Source organism: Panthera tigris, chromosome A1 (assembly GCF_018350195.1).
Source record: "Panthera tigris isolate Pti1 chromosome A1, P.tigris_Pti1_mat1.1, whole genome shotgun sequence".
In the NCBI taxonomy this organism is placed as follows: domain Eukaryota; kingdom Metazoa; phylum Chordata; class Mammalia; order Carnivora; family Felidae; genus Panthera; species Panthera tigris.
Genome location: NC_056660.1, coordinates 96,559,904 through 96,583,113, shown reverse-complemented (window position 1 = coordinate 96,583,113; position 23,210 = coordinate 96,559,904). Strand labels below are relative to the sequence as shown.

General features: G+C 38.2%; 2 long non-coding RNA genes across 2 annotated transcripts in view; both read left to right on the top strand.

The window, feature by feature from the left end:
• Positions 1-20,676, top strand: part of LOC122231254 — a 76,068-nt gene extending 55,392 nt beyond the window's left edge. The window contains exons 3-5 of the long non-coding RNA XR_006208442.1: positions 15,247-15,421; positions 17,467-17,538; positions 20,639-20,676. This is a non-coding gene — a long non-coding RNA (uncharacterized LOC122231254). The remainder of the gene's footprint in view (positions 1-15,246; positions 15,422-17,466; positions 17,539-20,638) is intronic.
• Positions 20,677-20,751: 75 nt separating this feature from the next.
• On the top strand, positions 20,752-23,009 carry LOC122231252. Its single transcript, XR_006208441.1, has 4 exons — positions 20,752-20,793; positions 21,733-21,903; positions 22,538-22,648; positions 22,919-23,009. It is a non-coding gene; the product is annotated as an uncharacterized LOC122231252 (long non-coding RNA).
• The last annotated feature ends 201 nt before the right edge of the window (positions 23,010-23,210 follow it).

Below are 23,210 nucleotides of genomic sequence, written 5' to 3'. Positions count from 1 at the left end.
TTACAAGGGCAAATACTTCTTGGATCCACATGTCTAATCTGCCACCTCAGGATTCTCTGTGAAACCAGGCTGTAACAGACGGCTTCTGCTGCACATTTGAGAACTTTGCTCCGATCCCTAAAATTAAACCCGAGTTTTACTACCATCAACACATTGGCACAAGAGGAGAAACCAAAGAAATGAGAGCGTTTACCCCTGTGTAAGTAGATCAAATGAGTGCTATGTCACTGACTGATCTAGTGGGAAAGACTTGAGCACATTTACTTCTTGCACAGAGTGGAGTGTTGGCTCCCATGGATTTAGGCACTTTGGCAGGTTGCATTACTTTCTGGATGGTGTTCCTTACCATTTGCTAATTGCAAGCAAGGACATCAAGTTCTCATACAGATGTAGAAATTCCATCTATGGATCCATCTCTTCTTATCCATCTTATCCATCCATCTATCCATCCAACCTATCAAGAGAAAAATGGTGGGAAATGATGGTGTCCTCTTCAGACTAGAAGATCTGTTCTAGTGTTTTCCACTGTTCCCACAAAGACCAGTCATATGCACAGCAGCTTTAGCAATTATAAATATATTTTTTAAACATGTATTTGATTTATTTATTTAAAAAAATTTTTAGATGTTTATTCATTATTTAGAGATAGAGACAGAGCATGAACAGGGGTGGCGCAGAGAGAGGGGGTGACACAGAATCCGAAGCAGGCCCCAGGCTCCCAGCTGTCAGCACAAAGCCAGACTCAGGGCTCGAACTCACAAACTGTGAGATCATGACCTGAGCTGAAGTCGGACACCCAACCGACTGAGTCACCCAGATGCCCCTAAAACATGTATTTTAATGGGACATAGAATGGATGGCAAAGGGCACCAGATCAAATAATTTATTCAAAGCCCTGTATCCCCCAACTCCCACTCACTTGATTTCCTTCTCTATTTTCAGTGTTGGACTTATTATCCGTGCGTTTACTTTTTTGTAGTTATTCTTACCCCTTGTTCATCTCCATCCATATAAAAAGCATATGGAAATGGTCTATAAGTTTAAGTATTTTCCCCCCTTAATAGAACAATTTTAGGGAATTTCAACGGATGTTTTCCTCCTTAGATGTTATGAAGTATGTAATCTGATGCAAGTTTTTCTCGGGATAGGTTGCCTTTGGCCATTTTCTAGGTGCTTGTTTTGGTCATTCTGTCCTCGCCCCCGAGCCTGATATTACAAATCTTCTAAAAACTCCTGCTGAGAGCATTTGTAACACTGCCATGACACAGAGTTGACTTTGCTTAGGAAGCTTTCACATTTCATTATCTCGCTATTTTATGGGCAGCCTCTTCTGGTTAGCTGAATTCTTTTCTTTTCTTCTATATCCTGGTCATCTGAATGTGCCCTCATTCCTGTCCAGCCACCATACTATTTTTTCCTCTCCCATTAGCTATATACTATGCTTCCATTTCCTCACTCGACAGTCACCCAGTTGCCCAATTTAATGTGGCTTCTGGTCCATTACTCTGCTGAAACAGCTCTTTCTGAATTCGCTAAGGAGTTGTCTATTGCTAAACCCAAAGAATGTGCTTTGGTTTTAGGATGTAGGACTTAAAAAAAAAAAATCATGTATTTATTTTGAGAGAAAGAGAGAGAGAGAGTGAGCGCAGGAGAGGGGCAGAGAGAAAGGGAGAGAAGGAATCCCAAGCAGGCTCCGTGCTGCCACAGGGCTCGAACTCACAAACCACGAGATCATGGTCTGAACTGAAATCAAGAGTTGGAGGCTTAACTAACTGAGCCACTCAGGCGCCCCAAGATGTGGGACTTTTGAATTGCATTCAACATTGTCGGTCACTGTCTTCCTCTTGAAATAGTCTCTTAGCTTGCTTTCCATCATATTCTTTGAACCTGCCTATCAGGCTTCTTCGTGACATTCTTCTGTGGCTGCTCTAGTCCCCCTGGGTAAAAGCATTTATACTTAAGGCTTCCATCACTTCCTATAAATAAGTGACTTAGAAAGTTACATCTGCAGGCCAAAGCTCCTCTCCTGCTTCCAGATTATCCACTCTCTCTGCTTTCTTTAAAATTAAAAAAAAAATGTTTATTTATTTTTGAGAGATAGAGACAGAGAGTGAGCAGGAGAGGGGCAGAGAGAGAGGAAGACACAGAATCCAAAGCAGGCTCCAGGCTCTGAGCTGTCAGCACAGAGCCCGACTCAAGGATCGAACTCATGAACCACAAGGTCATGACTTGAGCCAGGCAGGCTCTTAACCGACTGAGCCACCCAGGGGCCAGATCTCTCTGCTTTCTGGACCACTTTCTTGCGTAAGTTACAGACATCTCAAAATCAGTGTGATTAAAACTAAACCTATGAACTTTAACTGAAGCCTGGCCTTACCAGGTTTTCTGTCTCCACATGGCATCCCCATTCATCAAAGATATGCCCTCTAGAATCTCAGGAATCATCCTTGACACCTCATTTCCCTTATCCTTGTATATGCTCATTCAACATTTCTTTCACAAATATTAAGTGCTATTATGTACCAGGTACTGTTTTTAGTGTGAGATACACATCATCAAATATATCCCCATTGAATCCATCATCCAGTCCTGTCACTTTACCTCTCATATATAACCTATTCTCTCCATCTCATCCATTCAGTCTCAAGTTCTCATCGTCTCTCACGCTACTGCCATAACCTATTCAGTCTGTCTACACTAAAACAAACTTTTCAAAGGCTGCCAGTGTAACCTTGCCCGCCCCCCCCCCCCCCCCGCTCTTGATTTAAACTTCCCAGTGCTCTTGGAATAAAATTCATTATTTGGACTTCATGGGCCATGACTGCTCTTATCCCTGCCATCTGTCCAGCTCGCCTAGCCTTAGGTTGACACTTGGTCTTTCCTTCCCCAGCTACTTTCCATCCCTTTTGCCACATGTTCTTTAAATATTGCTCCTTCCAGCTTTTGCAAAATCTCCTTTCATAGCTCGGCACAACCCTCCCTTGTACAACACCCTCCTTGCCTCTCCAGACTAGATGTGACGCCATTACTGTACCCTCGGGTGGAACACACCCAGCTCTTTGTTTTCTCCCCACAGAGTCTGCAATACTTCTGTACAGTGCCTGGCACATATTAGGGATTCATTAAAATTTATAAATAAGGAATAGTTCCTTACATCATTTTTATGAAAATGAGCTTCCCAGGCCTTTTGCACATTTGCTCATCATAATGGAATACTTTGGATTGCCTGGGCCTTTGGTGACGCTTTTCTTGGGCTCTACCTCGATTTTTGTCACTGTCCTGAAGTGACCTTTTAACCAGTTCCATGTGGACACTGTCGTCTCCAGTTATTTAAGATGTAGCAGAGAACTTCAGACCATTTATACCAAAGATAATTGCTGGGGAATATGTAAATTAACATCCATTACTTGCATTTATCAAAACTTTCATTTAAACTCATAGTTGAGCCGCACACAGTTGCATAAATTATTTTAAAAACTGATATCCTTAGGAGAGAACCTTGTAATTATGCTGAAGTGGAAAAATGACTGACAGAGAAGAAGATGGAACTATTTTTGTTGCTTAAAGTAATGTAGAAATTTGCCCACACGGTTCGGTTACGGTCTTGTGACTGCCAAAGTCAGATGCTGAACTTGGCATGTTCGAATTTATAGGTTGTTTTTTTTCCCCCCTTATCCTGCCTGTTTCCTGCAGTGCCTTTGAGAAGTGAGGAGGAGAAAAAAAGTGGGTCAAGCAAGCATGTGGAACCCGGATAAGGCACCGCATTAAAAGCGAACTCAAAGACAAAGAAAAGCTTTTTTTTTTTTTTTTTTCTTTTTAAGAAAACCACCTAGCTGCTGCTGCTATCTACAAGTGACATGCAATGGCAACATGGTCTTGGGAAGACCACTTTGCTTACCAATAAGATGGTCAGAAAGATTAAAGGGGAGGTCAGAAGGATTAAATGATTCTTAATCAAAGGAGGTCAGTTACTATATGTACATTATGTGTCATATACATATGCACACATACGTAGAGTGAGCAGGAGAGGGGCAGAGATATGCTATGTGTGTTAACACTGTGTAGACTGTCATACCACATGGTTTGCTCATATGAGGAGTGTTTCTCTTCATTGTGAATAACCACACTTCCTGGGATCCCTATGCCCAAGACTTTTCAAAAGGGCAAACACTTTTTAGTATGTTCTATGTGTCAGATGCTAAGTACCTTACAAATACTTATTCATTTAATACTCATAACAACTTGATCATGAAACAAATACTATTATTATCATCCTCAATGATGGATTAAGCAACTGAAGTAAAGGGAAGTTAAATAGTTTGCCCTAGGTTAGAATCACGTAAGTAGGAAGTGATGTCTTCATTTTGGAAAATAAATGACGTTTTTCTGTTTATTATTATTATTATTATTATTAATGTTTATTTATTTTTGAGAGTGAGAGGGCAAGTGCAAGTGGGAGAAGGGCGGAGAGAGAGGGAGACAGAAGATCTGAAACTGGCTCTGTGCTGAGAGCAGAGAGCCTGATGCGGGGCTCGAACCCGTGAGCCATGAGATCATGACCTGAGCTGACGCTTAACCAGCTGAGCCACCCAGTCACCCCAATAATGGCCTTATTGTAGAAAATTCCACATCTTGGCTAAAACTCTTCCCCTCCAACTTGCCTTTCACCTACAGGGTGGGAGCTCCATGTTTCAGTTGCTTGCCATGTGGGAAAATTCTCTTCTCCGTTTTCTGTTTGGATGTCCCAATGGCTTCACTTTGTATCTCATGTTGATGGTGTGATACAGGCTCTTATTCAAGATAGGATTTACTGTTTCACTTTATTTTTCTTCCAGGATACCATGCTAGGATGCCTTTGAAATTTTGTTATTCTCTGCATCGATGATTTGTCCTCTGAAATAGAGAAATAACATCTGTCATTCTGACATTTGGAGATCTAGATTGTGCCATTTGTCCCTTTTTAGTTTTGTTTTAGGTAGTAAATCAGGCAAGGTGTGGGCTACTTTGCTTAGAGAGTAGATATTATCTGTAAAAAGAGTCTCTTGGTCTTGGCATGTTGTGGATAGAAGATTGGGGATTTTTTTTCATGACATTTTTACTTCATGCAGAAATGTTGTTTTTCATTTCTTAGATTTTTTTTTTTTAAATTTTTTCTTCTTCCCATAAATGGAAAGGACTTCAGTTTCGCTATTGGGGTCTTAGCTCTTTGGACATAATATCAAGAGTATCTATATTTATTCATCTCTATAATTTCCCCAAGGTGACTTTGGGGGTACAAGTCTTAGAACTAATGATTGATTGGATTTGACTTTAAGGGTAATGAAAGTATCTCTTGATTAATTTTTGTTGTATAGGCCATAGAATTAATTTTTTCAGTTATCAATTAATTAATTATCTCTTGATTAATTTTTGTTGTATAGGCCATGTATTTCATATATGTGTGTGTTTTAAATTTAGTAAACAGTTTCAAGAATCACTTAACTTAAATTTGAGCAGATTCGGAATCTCAAAGCCAAATCCTAAAGGTATGTTTATGAGAACGGTAGGTTATTTTTTTTTTTTCAATATTGATTTTGAACTGTGGTAAGAATCCTATTTTTAGTTACATGAGAACATTGTTTAGGAATGGAAAAATGTTTAACTTTGTCTAAATTTCTACTTCTCTTTCGTGCTTTGGATATTCTTGGATCATTCTATGTTTGACATAATTAGGTTGGTGAATATAAAGAAGGCAATTCTTTCATGCTTCATATATAAAAACACTGGGAAACAGTGAGAGATAAATAATGTGTTGCTCTTTTTGCTTTCTGAAACCCTGAACTAGGGTTGCCAGATAAATAGAGGACACCTAGTTTTATTTGAATTTCAGATGAACAGTGAATTTTTTTAATGTAAGTATTTACCAAATATTGCATGGGACATATTTATACTAAATTTTTTTTTTTAAAGTTATCATTTATTGTGTAACAGGACATCCTGTATTTTTTTATTCACTGAATTTGACAACTCTTAGTTCTGGTTGGTACTATCATTGTTCCTGTTGGACACTGATTTTCCTCTCAGGGCCTCTAATTTCATCGTTTCTAAAACTCACATGGGTCCCAAAGTGGGACTTAAAGCCATCATGGAAATACACAGATAAATAAATACATAAAGGAGGGCTATGCAAGGATTGCGTTTAATCCATTTCCATCTGCTTAAGGTGCATGAGGAAAGACAATCAAATCCCTACTCCCCCCATTCCAGATCTGTCCTGGAGACAGGTAGCAGGCCAGAGGAGTATCCAGTAGGGCTTATCCCTACAGCATGGCTACTCCACCCAGTCAATATAGAAGGTCTCAGACTGGGGCAGCAGTGTCACACAGGATCTGAAAGCAACTCAAATGCTCTGTTGCTACCAGCAAATTCTGCATTCAGTACACTTCCTTCCTCTTGTTATCTCACTTCCTTCCTGTCCCACCTGGTGTCCCTTCTCAGCCCATTCAAGTAGATTCTGCCACAGCCATTGCGCATTGCTGAAAGACATAATCCACTCCCTAACTCACCCCTGATACTTAGCACAATGTTTTGGACCTTGTAGATATCAAAATGTTGTTACACAGATCAAAATGCTATATAATCCTATCACAACAAAGGCCAAAAACCAAAACAAACAAACAAACAAAACCCAACTGTCCAGATCCTATTTAGGATGTTAGATTAAAAAAAATTATTTGAGAAAATCCTAATGGAAAAATGTTGACTGGGCTTATAATTGTATTTGCTGTGATTAGCGTTGGCTGCTTTTATGGCAATGGGTGTTTGTGTTTATTTTTTATTTTAAAGTTTTTGTTTATTTATTTTGAGAGAGAGAGAGAGAGAGAAAGCGTGATCAGGGAGGGGCAGAGAGAGAGAGAAGAGAGGGAGAATCTCAAGCAGGCTCCGCCCCATCAGCGTTGAGCCAGATGTGAGCTCGAACTCACTAACTGCAAGATCATGACCTGAGCTGAAGCTGGACGCTTAACCGACTGAGCCACCCAGGTGCCCCAGCAATGGATCTTTGTATGAACTCTAAATTATATAACAATCCCATGCTAATTTATGTGAACAATAACATTATTAAGTGCATGATAAATATACACTTCCTCTCTTAAACACTAATTAGAGTGCAAGTGCCTTCATCAGGAATAAGAAAAACGGTGAAGTCTATTTTTTTTATTAAAGTGTAGTGCATGTACAATATTATATTAATTTTAAGTGCGCACCACAGTGATGCAGCATTTATATACATTAGGAAGTGATTACCACAATAAATCTAGCCGCCATCTGTCACCACACAAAGTCATTACCTATCGTGAACTATATTCCCTGTGATGTACAATGCATTCTTTTTTCTTATTAATCTTTTAAGTGGAAGTATGTACTTTTTAATTCTCTTACCCTATTTCATCCATCCCCCTTTCCCTTCCTCCCCTCTGGCACTCACCAGATTGTTCTCTGTGTCTTTGAGTCTCTTTCAGTTGTGTTTTCTTTATCTGTTTGTTCTGTTTTTTAGATACCACATATAGTGAAATCATATGATATTTGTCTATCTCTGTATGCCTTATTTCACTTCTCATAATACCCTCAAGTTCCATCCATGATGTTGCAAATGACAAGGTGTCATTCCTTTTCATGTCTGAGTAATATTTCATTGTGTATGTGTATATATACCACATTTTCTTTATCCATTCATCTACTGATGGATATTTAGTTGCTTCTACATCTTGGCTATTATTTTTTTAAACATTTTTTAATGGTTATTTATTTTTAAGAGAGAGAGACAGACAGACACATAGACAGAGTGTGAGAGGGGAAGAGACAGAATCCAAAGAAGGCTCCAGGCTCTGAGCTATCAGCCCGGAGCCCAGTGCAGGGCATATACTGTGAGATCACAACCTGAGCTGAAGTTGGATGCTTACCTGGCTGAGCCACCCAGGCCCTGGTATGTCTTCGCTATTATAATGCTATAGTGAAACTAAGGGTGCATATATCTTTTTGAATTAATATTTCCATTTTTTTAATAAATACTCAGAAGTGGAATTTCTTGATTATACGTTAATTCTATTTGTAGTTTTTTGACGAATCTCCATACTGATTTCCATAGTGACTGTACCCAATTGTATTCCCCAAAACAACAACACATGAGAGCTCCCTTTTCTTCACATCCTTGCCAATACTTATTTATCTTTTTTCATGTTTATTTATTTATTTTTGAGAGACAGGGAGTGTGAGTGAGGGAGGGGCAGAGAGAGAAAGGAGACAGAGAATCCCAAGCAGGCTCTGTGCTGTCAGCAACAGTCTAATGTGGGGCTTGAACTGAGGAACCATGAGATCATGACCTGAGCTGAAATCTAGAGTCAGATGTTTAACTAATTGAGCCACCCCACTGCCCCTCTTGTCTTTTTGATACTAGCCATTCTGCCAGGTGTGAGGTGACATCTCATTATGGTTTTGATTGCATTTCTGTGGTAATTAGTGATGTTGAGCATTTTTTCATGTACCATGGCCCATTTGTAGGTCTTCTTTTGAGCAATGTCTCTTCAGGTTCTCTGCCCATTTTTTAATCAAACTACTTGCTTTTTTGATACTGAGTTATAGGAGTTCTTTATGTATTTTGGATATCAACCCCTTTATATATTTTGTATATCATTTGTAAGGTGCAGTCTATTTAATTTTATTCACTTTCTCTATTTCTTCTTTGGTTTACATCAGATACTTTTCTTACAATGTTTCCAAGCTTTATATTTCACTTTCTCTAGCTTTGGCCTAATCTGTTGAAAAAACAAAAAAAGATAAACTAAAACTGTCTTGACATAAAAGAGGTGTAATTTCATTTGGTGGATTTCATTTCATTTATATCTTTTTGTAATTTATAAAGTGTCATTCTTCTGTGGCTAAACCAAAGTGGTATTTATTTGAGCTTTGATCCAGACATGGGCATTCAAACCTCAGTATTCTTTAAAAAAAATTTTTTTTAACATTGTTTATTTTTGGAGAGAAGGAGAGTTCAAGAGGGGGAGCGGCAGACACAGAGGGAGACACAGAATCGGAAGCAGGCTCCAGGCTCTGAGCTGTCAGCACAGAGCCCAGTGCTGGGCTCGAACTCAGGAATCATGAGATCATGACCTGAGCCCAAGTCAGATGCTTAATCGCCTGAACCACCCAGGCACCCCCAAACCTCAGAATTCTTAATTAAATCTGGAAATGAGGTTACCAGGTGGGATTTTTTTTCTCCTGCCTTATAAACTTATTAAGAATACTGTTGATCCAAGGACACCTGGGTGGCTCAGTCAGGTAAGCGTCCAACTTCGTCTCAGGTCATGATCTTAAGGTTTGTGGGTTCAAGCCTCGTGTCAGGCTCTGTGCTGACAGTGCAGATTCTGTTTGGATTTTCTGTCTCCCTCTCTCTATCCCCCTCCCTTGCTCGTGTTCTCTCTCTCTCTCTCTCTCTCTCTCTCTCAAAATTAAATAAACATTTAAAAATTAAAAAAAATAATATAGTCAATGCAGATATTTCGGTTATCTGTAACTCTTTTCTGAAAAAGAAAAGATTGTTGATGGAAGAAGAAACTTCTTAGAAAACTGGGTCTCTGTGTCAGCTCCAGAAATGACTTGCCACTTACTGAAAAAACTGGAGGTAAGGGCAATATATTCAGAATACTGACAGTTCAGTCAGAATTGTTATTCTAACAGTAACATGTTTGAACTCTAGGCAGGGGCTTTGACCCTGTGCTCTTCTCCCCAAAAGTGCTGTCTTGCTGTCAGATACTCAGATAACTTTTCCATCCTATGACAGCTCTTGCAGTGGATGTGACAGTCTGTCTACACTGGGACAACATGTGGCTGCTTGATGTAGTGTAGCAGAGGGGACGTCACTGTTTTTCTAGGGTTCTCGTATGTGACTGGTTAAATGAATAAGAAAGTAAGGTACAATCCAGTCACTCCCCGGAGACCGGACGCTTTACGACAACGCACTTTTGTTCAAATCAGCTGAGGTAATGGCAAACAGAGAACCCTCTGACTTCAGCTACTCTCAGAGTCCTTCTGTTCACAGCGTTACTTTGTGCTGGACACCCGGGTGAGTAGTGTTCCCATTTCATTGCCTCACATTTGAAGGTAGGTTTGAGTGGCTGAGAGAAAGAATCTATTTCATGGTCAGTATTCTGTCAGTCTTGTTTTTGGTTAGAAATGCCCCACCGTTCAAACGGTTTCTAATCTTTCCCTCTTTAAGGCAGTATATATTTGGCCAGAATCATCATCCTTACCATATTTATTTGAATCATTATTTTGTACAAAGCACAGTGCTAGTTCCATTGTGAATTTTCCAATTTTTGGTCACACCGTCCTTAGGAAGGTCAAAGTGAATCTAACCCGCTCAGCTCTCTTGTGGTTCTGAATTTGAGCGCCATGAAGGACGGGACATTTGCAACTGGATACTGGTCTCACAACTGGAGACTAGGCTTCTTCTTGTGGGTTTGCCATTCTCTTCATATTTAATCTTGCAGAAACTTAACTGTAACCCTGATTTGCTTCATCATTTACCAACAAGAGGGGGCACCTGAATGCTTCGGAAAGCGTCCTCCAACTGCGCTTTAGCGACAACCTGTTACTCAAAGGGCTTCTCCCGATCATCATGAGAGTTAATGAATGACCTTCACTTCAGATCCTTGTATTTGATTTTGTTGTTGTTGTTGTTTTGCTTCATTCCCTGGGGACTGTGCTGGGCCTGCACATCTTTCTGGCAATAGACATACTCATAAACACCATTTTTCAGTTTGAGTCTAGAGATTCTGTCTTCTAAGCGTGATATTTGTGGTTCTGTCTCTCGAGCTCCAAAGGGCAATATTACTCAGAATGATTTACTCATAGATAGGCAGGGTTCAAAACACATATTTTTTTTTATAGACTATGCCTCTTTAGGGTTGCAGGCTGTTCCCAAATGCTTGTACCTTGGCTCTATTTTCCCCCAGAAAATGGCCTTGCTCGTCTTGTTGTTACTTTGAATAAGAAGGAAAACACCAAGCTGCTTAGACTGTTTCATTTGTGGAGAAAAGGAGGGGTAGGGATGCATGTGGGTGTGTTTGTGTGTGTGTGTGCAGTGTGCTTGGGGGGGTTCAGGGAGGAATATCATTTGTGGAATGTTTTCCCAGAGGAGCTGTGGAGAGTTTGTTTTGGTGTAAACTGAGCCAGAACTTTGAAAATAAGAAAGACTTCCTAAACGCTTGCTCTCTGTATAACTACCTTGTTAAATAAATGCAGCAGTTGGACCAATTCCGTTTTTCTAATTCCATTGTACACTGGGGATAGCAGAAGGCGTTTTGCATTATGCAGGATCTGGTGTTTGGTTATTTGGAAAGGCTGCTCTACCCACCAGGTCACAGTGAATGACTACAGATGCGGGGAGTATGTTGACAGTGTCAGCAGTCAAATCTTTGCCACACAGATTGTGAAAAATTACAGGAGGGCACGACATAATTTATTTTGCTAACGATCTTTTTCCCATCTGCAGTTTGTACCTGTTGAAGCTGAAAGTGCACTTCCTCGTGCTGATCGAATTCTCGCTTCCCCCTTCTTTTTCCTTTCTCTGACAGGCGTGCACTGCTTGAAGCCTTAAGTTCAGATGAGCATTATTAACAGCAACCTTTATAGTCTACCAGGGAATAATTTAAATTTTTTTTTGGTGTGTGTTTCTGCAATAGTTTCAAGATGCAGGAATGCAGATAGAGTTCTTGTTAAAAAAAAAAAAAAAAAGTTTAGACAGGTTGATTCATTTAACTACCCAGCAGGATCTGATTGCTTTTTCTAAAATTAAATTCCAACGAAGAAAATCTCACAGATGATCCCATCCACATCCACAAACACAGCACACAGTACACAGATAGATACACACAGTATGGTAGCCATGTTCAGGCCAGGAAGATATGCTTTCTTATGTGGAAACAGTTTAGGTTTTCATTAATTTTTAAAAGTGTTTTTCCTTTGGTCCATTTTCCCTTTGGATAAGCCGTGGCATATTAAATAGATATTTATGTGATTTTGTTCTTACTGAATCCTTATTTTTCAATCATTGGAGTCACTAGATTCTAGTGGAAATTAAGATGTTGTTTTCCATATACGTTGAGAAGGGGTGGGTGTATTTTATTTTACTTGTTTGATTGTAGCTGACACAGTTAGAACACTCTTTTGTCCTGCTTTTTCAAGCTGAACGTGAACTCTATTTCAATGCTGAATAGGTAGGTAGAGCTGTAAATTGTGGATGTGCTAATAATAAGTTATTCTTATGGCCTTTCCAAGAAATCATTCTGGAAGAAAGGCAGTGGGAAGTATGTCTTGCTGTTTTTGGAGCACACAGAGAGTGAATGATACTCAGAAAAAAATGAAAATGTTTAATTTTTGTACTTTCACCTTAGTTTGAAATGCAGATGAAAGTTGCATTTTTATTTATGGCTTGAAGGATGGCAAAGCCTGATAACAAATCATAAAGAAATATGGAAGCCCCAATAGCAAATTTCATGCTGAAAATTTCATCATTTGTCACATATCAGTTGCTAAAAAAAGAGAAAAAAAAAAGGCTGGGGGAGAGGAGGAATAAAACCTTGAATTCTTGAATTTGTGCAATACTTCAAGATCCAAACATAGCTGAAATCGTAATGTATGCTAGTCCATTAGAGAGCATGTGCAAAGCTCTGGGATTTTTTTTTTTTTTTTTTTTTTTTTTTAAGCACAGGGTATAAACATGGATTATCCTGGCTACTTTCTTTTATCAAAGATACATTGACCTCTTACAAAGATTTTCACTAGTACCCAATGCCTCTGGGTACTAGGTCCCACACTTTGCACAGAAAGACTGGGGTCAATAAGAGAGCTAGGGATATTGAATTAGTGAGTTTGGTGGTCTGGAGGTTAGAGGGCAAACAGCCGCAAGATTTCTCACGGTCACTTAATAGCGTTAATGCTCTGTAAAATTAACTCGATTTAGAGCAGCTGACCTCCAGGCCAATAATGAAGTAGGGGCCTTTGTACTGAGTATTTCATTTTAATTCTTTAAGACTATTTTTTCTCCTTCCTCTAGCCTCCAAATAATACTTAGCATCCCTGCCTGCCATCCATGAACACACACAAAAAAGTTTGGAGATCTTACCCATTTCTCTAGCTGATGTCTGTTGCCTTCTTTCAGTGAAACGTTACCTGATAGTAGACAGGTGACCCATGTCTTAGGTCGGCTGCGTTCCACAAGATTCTATGTCACATAAAGATAGAATAGTGCAGAAGATATTCTGGGCTGTATGGGGGTGGGGGTGGGTCTTTGCAAATAACTATCATACACATAGTAACTTTCTCCATGTGAAAGAATGACCATACTTAGTCAATCAGAGATTGATGGAGATAAAGACATGATAAATAAAAACAGAGCTTCTTCAAAAACAGAGGATTATATTTCTTAAAGTCCTTTGGGGGTTGTATTTCTTGTAGAATCTTTAAAAGCATTTTGGCAATAGAGACCTGAAGGAAGAGAAACAAGTGAAAAACACTTCACTTCTAGATGTTAATTTTTATGGCTATGCTGTAATACATTGAAGGACAGGTCTAAATATAGACATTGGAATCAGATGGCCCAGGCTTTTATTTCACTTCCACCTTTTATTATCTGGGTGATCTTGGGCAAGTTGTCCAGTCTGTTTATACATGAGCTTCTTTGATTATTAGGTAGGAATGACTGTCAAAGTGCCCTAACAGGATGGCACACGTGTAAATCCACATGAACATGGAAGGTATGTGGACATGTTAGTTGTCATTTAATAAGACATAGTTCCCCTTTTTAGAAACATTGTCTGCTGGTGAGTTAATTAAAAAACTATTAACTGTGATATGTGTAGTGGAAAGAAAAGCGAGAAGGGAGTGGCGAAGCAGATTTCTAAAAGAGTGGGGCAATTATGTAAATAGCTAGAATTTATTGATTTAATGCTAATTATTTTTAGCTTGAGTAAGTTTGTCAGACATATAATGTTACATTAATATGTCTTAGCTGGTTGGATTGGCTTAATTTTCCATGTAATTTTCCAGGCAGTATTGAACAGCCAATCACTATCATGTGGGATATTAGAGAACATTGCAGTTACTTTACACTAAAGAGTCATCATTTTGGGCAGCAGTTTTAGAGAAGAGTATAGCAATAAATGCACTCTTAGATTTACATTTATGCATTCCATTGGAAGAGTTTCCAAAGAAAAGAAAATTTATATCCAAAACCCTAATGAAATTAAGTTTTATTTCAATGATTTGTGTATATATCTTTCATTCTTAATACTATAATGAAGGGAGAACAGTAGAAACCTACTGTTGAAAGAAGTCTGTTGAAGGGTGTAAAACTCCCTTGGTTGGAAACAGAAGAGCCACTTATCATATACAGTAAATGGTGCCCACAATATCTTAGACCAATATTCATAGAAACTAGTGACCACACTCTCTTGCCAGAATGTGTGAATGATTCATAAGATTTCTGGAAATCCCTGGGTATCAGGGAAGCATATGTGGCCTAGGAGAAGTAAGGAGAAATAAAAGTAAACTGTTTCTGTGACCAAAAGAGGAATTTTTAGAGAAGCCCATGAAGGCTGTAATTCATCATGAGACACCAAGCTGGGGTACCCAGGAAATTGTCTCATTGACCTCCAAGGTACATACAGTGTTTTTACCTTTCTGCAGTTCCCAAATATGTGCAATGCCATGTGGCTGGATTCCTATGGAAGTTGGTGAAAGGAACATTCCTAAGGAACATTCCTTAGCAATTGAAGGGTCTTTAGTGCCATCTGGTTTAACCTTCTTGCTTGGATGAGATCACAGCAGTTTGTCTGGGTTGTTGCACAAATACTCACTGCCCAAAGGAAAAGTGTGAGGGTAATATATGTGTTATTTTCCAGTATATTCTATATCACAAAGCTATATTTGGGTGTTATTATACCTCTTTCACAGATGAGAAAATTAAGGCTCAGTAAGGATAAGAAGCTTGAATACAATTCACTTACTGGTAGTTTGTAGGATTTGAACCCAGAAGGTTCTCACCTTTCCACTACGTCACACTATCCTCTAAGTACCGTAATTAATTATAACAACAACAATAGAAAATAGAAAAGAGGCTCTTTAAATAGAAAAGAGCCTAAAAACACTGATAAAGATGATAATCCATCCTGATTTTAAAACAATGACTTCTTTTTCTCTTGAATTAAGATTTGCTGCTTAAGTGCTGAACATGTTCAGACAAGAAGGAAGAAATTGTTCAAAAAGGAGATGGGAAGAAAAACAATTCTCTGAAGATGGAGGAGTATCCGTGTCAGGATGAAGAAATTGGCAAGTGGATAAATGTGACAAAACAGAAAAAGAGAAGGAAAGAAAATTCACTAGGGTAGGAGCTATGGAAAGGCCTGTGAGCCTACAAAATTAAGCTGTACCTTTACTGGAAGATACAAAATACTAGGCCAGGTGAAATCCTAATGATGCAAGAAACACATGCACACTGCTAAGTAGAATAACCACAGTTGTAACTCTTGGGAAATAACAATGGTTAATACCTTTTGAACTGGGGCTCCAGAAAAAGGTAAATTGACATGCTTATCCAGGAGCTGAGCAGTTTTCTGGGGGCATAAATCTCAGCCATAAATGAGACCTGCTTGGACTCATTAAACCCACTAATCATTAACTCCAGCTGGGAGGGAAGGAACAAAGGAGAAATTTGTTCCCAAACCATGTTCCAAAAGAAGGGAAAAAAGGCTCTGTGCTGAGTTAAGCTCAGGCAGTGTCATATGCTAAATCTTTGCTTCTGGAGAGTCTCAGGAAATCAAACTGGTAGACTTAGTTTAGCTTAAACTTTTCCAAAGATATTTGCCCATGGTATACTTTTTCAGTAACATATACATTAAAGTATGGAACAAACTTTTTGTGAATGTATGATTCTTGAATATCTGGTAATGCTCATTGGCCTGTCAAGTGATTTGATATTTACAGAGGAAAAAAAAAAAGAAAGAAATACTTTTATTTGTACATATTTCACAGCTTTGAAATAGAAGATTCTTAGATTTTCAGAAATTCAGTTATTTTCTTATAATCTTGTGTGTGCTACACATACTATATCATCTGTTCATCCTGCCTTCGATTCAGTTATTAGAAAATAGATGGTTTTGGCTGAAGTATTTTCTAACTGCTTGCTTATTGCATAAGCTAAGTTCATGTTTTCTTTTTATAGTTGCTATGCATTTTAGCCCCAGTTGATGAAAATTGATTAAAATGTTGTACAATAGAATAAACACCATGATAAATATTGTAAAGGGAATGTATCTTCTCAAAAATAATAGTGTGGATATAGAACACAAATCTGCATTGTCTCAGAAAAATAATCACTCGTAACATATTCACCTGAGTGGCCAAAAAAGAAAACTACATGTAAAAGGTACATTGAATATTCAGATGGATACACTGAGGTGCAATTTTATAGGATCTACGATCTATTTCTAGAATTCTGTCACATACAAACAAACTCCGTTTATTATGCTCTTTTCAAAGTGCTGACAAATCAGTCAATCAAATCGATCTAGATTCTTCTAAAATAGGAATCGGAATAAAATTATGTTTATTCAGAGAACTGCTGGGATCTCCAAGTTGTCACAGCACAGCAACCACAAACTTCAGGGCCAAGAAAGGGAAGGAAAAGGGGGAAAAAATTAATGAGCTGGAAAGCTGGAGAAACTCCAAAATCTTTGGGAAATAGAAAAAATTTACATGACATAGGAAATTCTTGAATCATGTTATTAAGTCAGGAAGACACAACATTTACTGTGGGATTTTTTTGATCCTACATTCCTCAAAAAAAGAAAAAGTACGTCGTGCTATTGCCAGAAAGATGATAAACTAGCGTAATTAAAGTTGAGAAAGAAAAGAAAATTTGCAGGTTACAATTTTTGAGTCAAGTAATATTGTAGAGCGTTGCCTAATATCAAGGATATATGATTTACAAAGGCAGTTCCCATCACACACTTACTAAATACTTAGCAATTTCAGTTGGACAAAACCAGTGATGTGCTCGCCATGAACACATTCTCTGCAAAGATGCAGTCCATTTGAGAAAGAAAAGTGCTCAATGACTGTCTCTGTTGGTCATCACTAAATATAATGCTAACAGAGAAATTAAAAAAATTGTTAATAATGATAATAAAAAAAATTGTTCAAAAAATGTTAATTGTTAATTGAGTTGTACTGCAGACTCGAAAAGGTGTTCTGAGATAGGCATGGGAGAGCATGTGCTACTTGTACAGGAAGGAATGGCCTTAGTGGGTAGATTGCTTTGAATGCCAGGAACCAACAGCTTTAGTCACAGAAAATGTTTGATTGGAAACAGTTTCTCTTTACAATTACAAAAACAACCACATTATTGTGAGCGTTCATTCTTCTTTTCAGTGTGTTTGATTGAACAGCTTGTATGAGACTGATTTTTTTTACTGGAGTCTTCCAGCTGTCGGTGAAAAACAGGTATACGCTCACTGGTTTTTAAAATAAAGATGATAAAAATATTTTTCTTGAAACATGTTATGGCCAATAATTTCAAGGTTTATTTAAATGATGATATGTTTGAATCTTGAAAAGGCTAAACTTAGTGCGTAAAAGCATATAGATCATGACTGTCTTGCTGAATCAAAGTATTCCATGATTTAAAATAAGACTGTATTATAGAGCATTTTGGCTCATATTATGAGTTTGATTCTTATTCAGTGCTTGATGATTTTCTTCTCTCATCAGAGAAAAAGATTGATAATGTGTCATGATTATGTTTTACACCAATATCTAAATGCTGCCACAAAATTACTTTCCAGGGCCAAATACAATGTAGCAAACAAAAGTCTATTTGCAAGAACCTTCCAAATTAAAACATTTTAATATGCTTTGGTTTTCAATTTATATTCTGGAGGCCCATTAAAGATAGTGTTTGATGTGGAGTTTCTTCATAATTTTTGGGTCAGTGTTTAACTTTTTAAAACTATGGAAGTTTACTGCCATTATGCTTGACTTATAAGACTAAGAATATAAATCAACTCAACCTGTACCTATTACTTAATCTATACCTAATCTCCCTATTTATTTCTGGCATTATGTTGAGATCTTGGTGTAAGATTAGAAGTGATATTTTCCTTATGACTGATCAGAAATGAATGAAAATGCCAATTTCAACATAGGCTTTATTTTTATAACTTAAAATCATAACGCTTAAAGTTTACCCAGAGTTAGTGATAGGGATTTTTGTTAAATAACTAGGACATGTGTTGTAGATAAAATGTTTGAGAAACCTTGGTGTAGAGGAGTATTTTGGAAAATGTTAGATGAGAAACTCAAGGGTTTGGAGGCATGGAACACGGAAACCATTAACAAAGAAAAGGGCATTGTTTATTTCTTTTTTTTCTTTTTTAAAGTAGGTGTCATGTACACTGCAGGGCTTGAACTCATGACCCTGAGATCAAGAGTCATATGCTTAACCAACTGAGCCACCCAGGCACCTGATGCCATTGTTTCTAAAACCAAACTTGAATAAGACAAGAGGGAGTCTGATGTTCAAGTAATTCTATAAAACAGAGTTTTGTCCACAAGAACAGATATGACTGAAAAAAAAAAAAACATACTGGAGAAATACCAGTGGTAATCAGGAAATTAGAAAGAACGAAGGGAAAAATGAACTTGGGTGCTGATTCTTGATTTGTTCATCCAGTTAATAATACAAAAATATTTTCTGAAGCTAGAAATATTTTCGTAGCTAGTTGCTATGGAACTGAGTTAGGTTTCTGAGATAAGACTAGATCCCACGTCTGTTGGAATCATAACCTAGTCTCTGGACCTCTGGTGACTGCCATTGACTGTATAATACAACCAGCAAGGACTACTTTTTGAAGAAATATCATGAGTTGGATTTTATTTGAGTGAAATCAAGGGCCTGTGAAATATCTGCCCAGGATATCAATTGTGCGGTTGGACATAAAGGTGTGACATTCAGAGGAGCTGTCTGAGCTACAGGCTTCAGATTAGGTGTCATTGTACTGTATACAAGTTGATACGACTTTACCTCAAACATTTTATCTGCAAAACTTGTACTTAGTCATTTAACAAGTGGAGGATTTAAATAGAAAAGAGCCTAAAAACACCTGATATTTAAAAGTTAGATAAAAATCCCAATATTGGCGGGTTAGATGGAAGAGAAGCAATTAGAGAAGACCAAGAAGGAATGATGAGTCAGAAGCGAAGGAAACCAGTGGGGTGTGATGTCACAGGATTCAAAGGAAGAGAATGTATGTGAGGAGAAAGTCCACTATGTGGAAGTCTGCTGGGAAGTCAAGAAAAATAAAGAAAATCCCCAGAAGCTTTAATGCAGAGCAGTATTGTAGAGGTTCCCAAGTCAGTGGAATATTTAAAAACAAAGCACTGAGCATAGGTCCTAAAAAGAAAGTATGAGTGCTGATTGCGAATTTAGACTCCTGATTCCAGCGGAAGTTGCCCATGGCATCTGAATATAGGCAGGTTTAAATGAGTTTGGGTTGTCAGTGGAAACTTTGGAGTTCTCCACTGAAGAGTGACTGGGGGAGTAAAGACACGCATGGTCTTTAGCATTGTAGATACCCAACATTTGTCTTTTGGTCCTATAAGCACAAGTTCAAATGAGGTTGATTTGCCCTTTGTGCCTCTTCTCTTTGGTTTCCTTTCACACATCAATCTCCTCTTATGTCACTTTCCTCTGTGGGATGTGTGTGTGTGTGTTGGGGGGGGGAGGGCACAGTTCAAGGGAACATGGAATAATCTTAATGTTGAAATGTGGAATTAAGAAACGAGGTATATCCAAGCTATTCTGTGGGACAACATAATTGAATTTAAAAGCAAATCATGGGAGTCATTGTCATAGATGAATAACACGCTTTATAATTTGATGAGGAGGGTATTTAATATTATGATAAAATTGTAAACAACCATGCCAAGTTCCGATTTCAAAAGGATGTTTAGTTATAGAAAAACAATTGCTACAGGGCCATTTCTGCAAAACTATTGTGTGGAAAATAGTAGTAAAAAAATCGCTCTTTTTGACCATTTTACTATAATATGTGAATAAGGATTTACTTAATGTTGTATTATATTTTATGAAATGAAGTTAATATTACAAATGGAAGAACTGGTTGGGGAAAAGGACCCTTCTAATTCATTAGGAAGTTTTTCTCTTTTTGTAAAAAAAAAAAACAAAAACAGCTTTGCTTTTTCATCAATTCTTTTTGAAATATAGAACACCATAGAAACAGTGGCATCTTCTATTAGGGGTACAAACTGGCAGATCATTTATTTTGTCTGATTTCTTAATTACTGAGCCTGCTGTATATGGTACCAAAATTTATAGACTTTGCCAGAGTCATTTTGTCGTTTTGCCCAAGATTTGTATAATTTATTTTTGATGTGGTGGACATGATACTGCATTCAATTATCTGTGCATCTATTTCCTAAAGTAACTTGAATGTAATAAATAAGTATTTTGGTTTCAAAAGAAATAAATCCTGTTTAAATTTATTTAAAAATGTGTTAATGTTTTTATTTATTTTTGAGAAAGAGAGAGAGAGAAAGCATGAGCCAGGGAGTGGCAGAAAGAGATGGAGACACAGAATCTGAGTTGTCAGCACAGAGCCTGACGCGGGACTGGGACCCATGAACCGTGAGATCATGACCTGTGCCGAAGTCCGACGCTTGACCAACTGAGCCACGCAGGTGCCCCAATTCTGGTTGCATTTAAATGGAAAGGCTAGTTGTTTTGAAGAATTCATTCATTGCTTTCCTTATTCAACAAATCCACACTTAGGACTTATTGTGAGCTAAGTCCTGCTCTGAAGTTAGGGGTAGATCAGAGAACAGAGCCAAGTTCCTGTTTTCAAGAAGCTTATATATCTACTAGGGAAGAAAGACACCAAATAAACAGAAATATAATATGTTGAATGGCAAAAAATAATATAAAGAAAAATTAGAGTGTTTGGAAATTGGAACTGATGAGAAGAACATGAGTTGGGCTCTCAAAAATGGTGATCATGGGAGCTTAACAATTATGGCCATAGCCAGAATAGTCCGGGAGAGACATTGCTAGCTCTTCCTTAGACCCCATTGGCACTGGGACTCTGGAAGTTGGCTTCTGCCAGTGTGTGTACAAGTATACAAGTCTGCTTCTATACTTTGCTCCAGAGTCAGAGACTGGGCAGGGAATGGCAGAGTGTAGGTCGCACACCCAGACCTGAACTTTGCAGAGAGATCACTTGCTCCCCTGCATCATTTCTAATGGAAATGTGACCCTGTCCACCCACCAATCTTGGGTTTTCCCTAGTTTGGGGATGTAATTATAAAATTCAGGATAAGTGAAGTTGAATTTTAGATAAATACTAGTTAATGTTTTAGTATAAGTATGCTCAAATTTAATTGAGTGCCCTGTGGTTGTTTTTGCTAATTCTGACAACTCTACCCCAAACAGGAAAAGTGTTGTTTGCTGACAGCCCCAAAAATGACAAAACACCCATTCAAATCCACTAAAGGTGAAGATTTAAGAAAGACTGATACATAACACCAGACTCATAAAACAGTGTACTCAGTACTATAATTAGGAGTGAATATACAAATCTGTGGGAGAGCATCTAAGAAAGCAACTTATTTTTTTCTGCCTAGGAGTTGGATGGAGAGTTTCACCAAGCCACAAATTTTTGAGCTGAGTTTTGAGCTGGATCTCAAGATGAGTAGGAATTTACCAAGGGAGAAAAAAAAAAAAAAAAAAAAGGAGAGAGAAGAGAGTGCTTCACCAGCAGAGAAAGCAAGCAGCATGGACCACAGGGTCATCAAGTGAGCATCATCAATTTGGTGTGGTTTGCATGAAAGGGTTCTTGTGTATCAGAAGTGATTGGGGACGAGCGTGGAGAAGGGCTTTGTGTGAGATGGAGAAGGTGTCTTTTTTTAATAAAAAAAATATATTAATTTTTATTTATTTTTGAGACAGAGAGAGACAGAGAATGAACAGGGGAGGGGCAGAGAGAGAGGGAGACACAGAATCCAAAGTAGGCTCCAGGATCTGAGCTGTCAGCACAGAGTCTGATGCAAGGCTCAAACCCATGGGTCCTGAGATCATAACCTGAACTGAAGTCGGATGCTTAACCAACTGAGCCACCCAAGCACTCCCAAGAAGGGTCATACACACTAGAAAAAAGAGGGAGAAGAACTGAGTTTGGAAAGCTTGCTGTAGCTGCAGAGCTGCTATACATGACTTAACTTCGGTTTTATAGGTTTGGTTTTATGTATTTATATCTTGAGCCCCCAAGAGAAAAAAAAATACCTTAAGTTACTGAGTTATTATTACAAGGGTACTTGTTGGCTGGCAAGAGACTCTCCGTGTTTGGTTTGTGGGGCTCTGGAAGGGGGACATAAAGCCAGTACAGATGGTAACTCATGGAGTGAATTACGGTGTTGGGTGTCAGTACAGGTGAACACTGATGAGGCCACAACCGTGCTACTGGTCCAATGCACTGAGACGGCCATTAGCCCATCCGGTGAAACTGAATGTAAGACCAGAAAGGAACCTTGGAGGTGACAAGTGAGTGACGGTGCATTAGATGTATTGCAAGTTCCTGATTTTACGAGTGAGTAAATGTACAGATGTGCCTGGACTTTTCCTTCATCAGGGCATTAATCTCCTTTCCCTGTGCCACTCAAAGAAAAGGTGAAGCCTTGAAATTAAATCATAGATTTTCTTCAAAGGGAAAGTTTGTTATGGCCAAGTACATAGTAACTTTTTTATTACTATGAGAGTTTTGAATTCAGAGAACACAGACACCTATGGACTTGGGTAACTGTGTTTCTTCAGGATATGATATCGTAAGAGATTTTTGATTCGCTGTGCATGTCAAGACATGCTCATTTGTCGCCCAGTTGGCTCAAAGTCTTGAAGATGTGAATCAAATAGAAGTGAAATCTCAAAAATTTTTTTCTCATGGCTTAAGGTAACTTTCACCCACTTCCGTTTTTGCTTCTTTGACCTGTTCATTTCATTGTTTTTTAAGGCACATCTCCGACATTTTGAATCACATGAAGTTGGAAGACTTTTTTTTTTTTAAGTAATAAAAAACCAGCCTGGAGGGGGGAACAAACATGGAGGG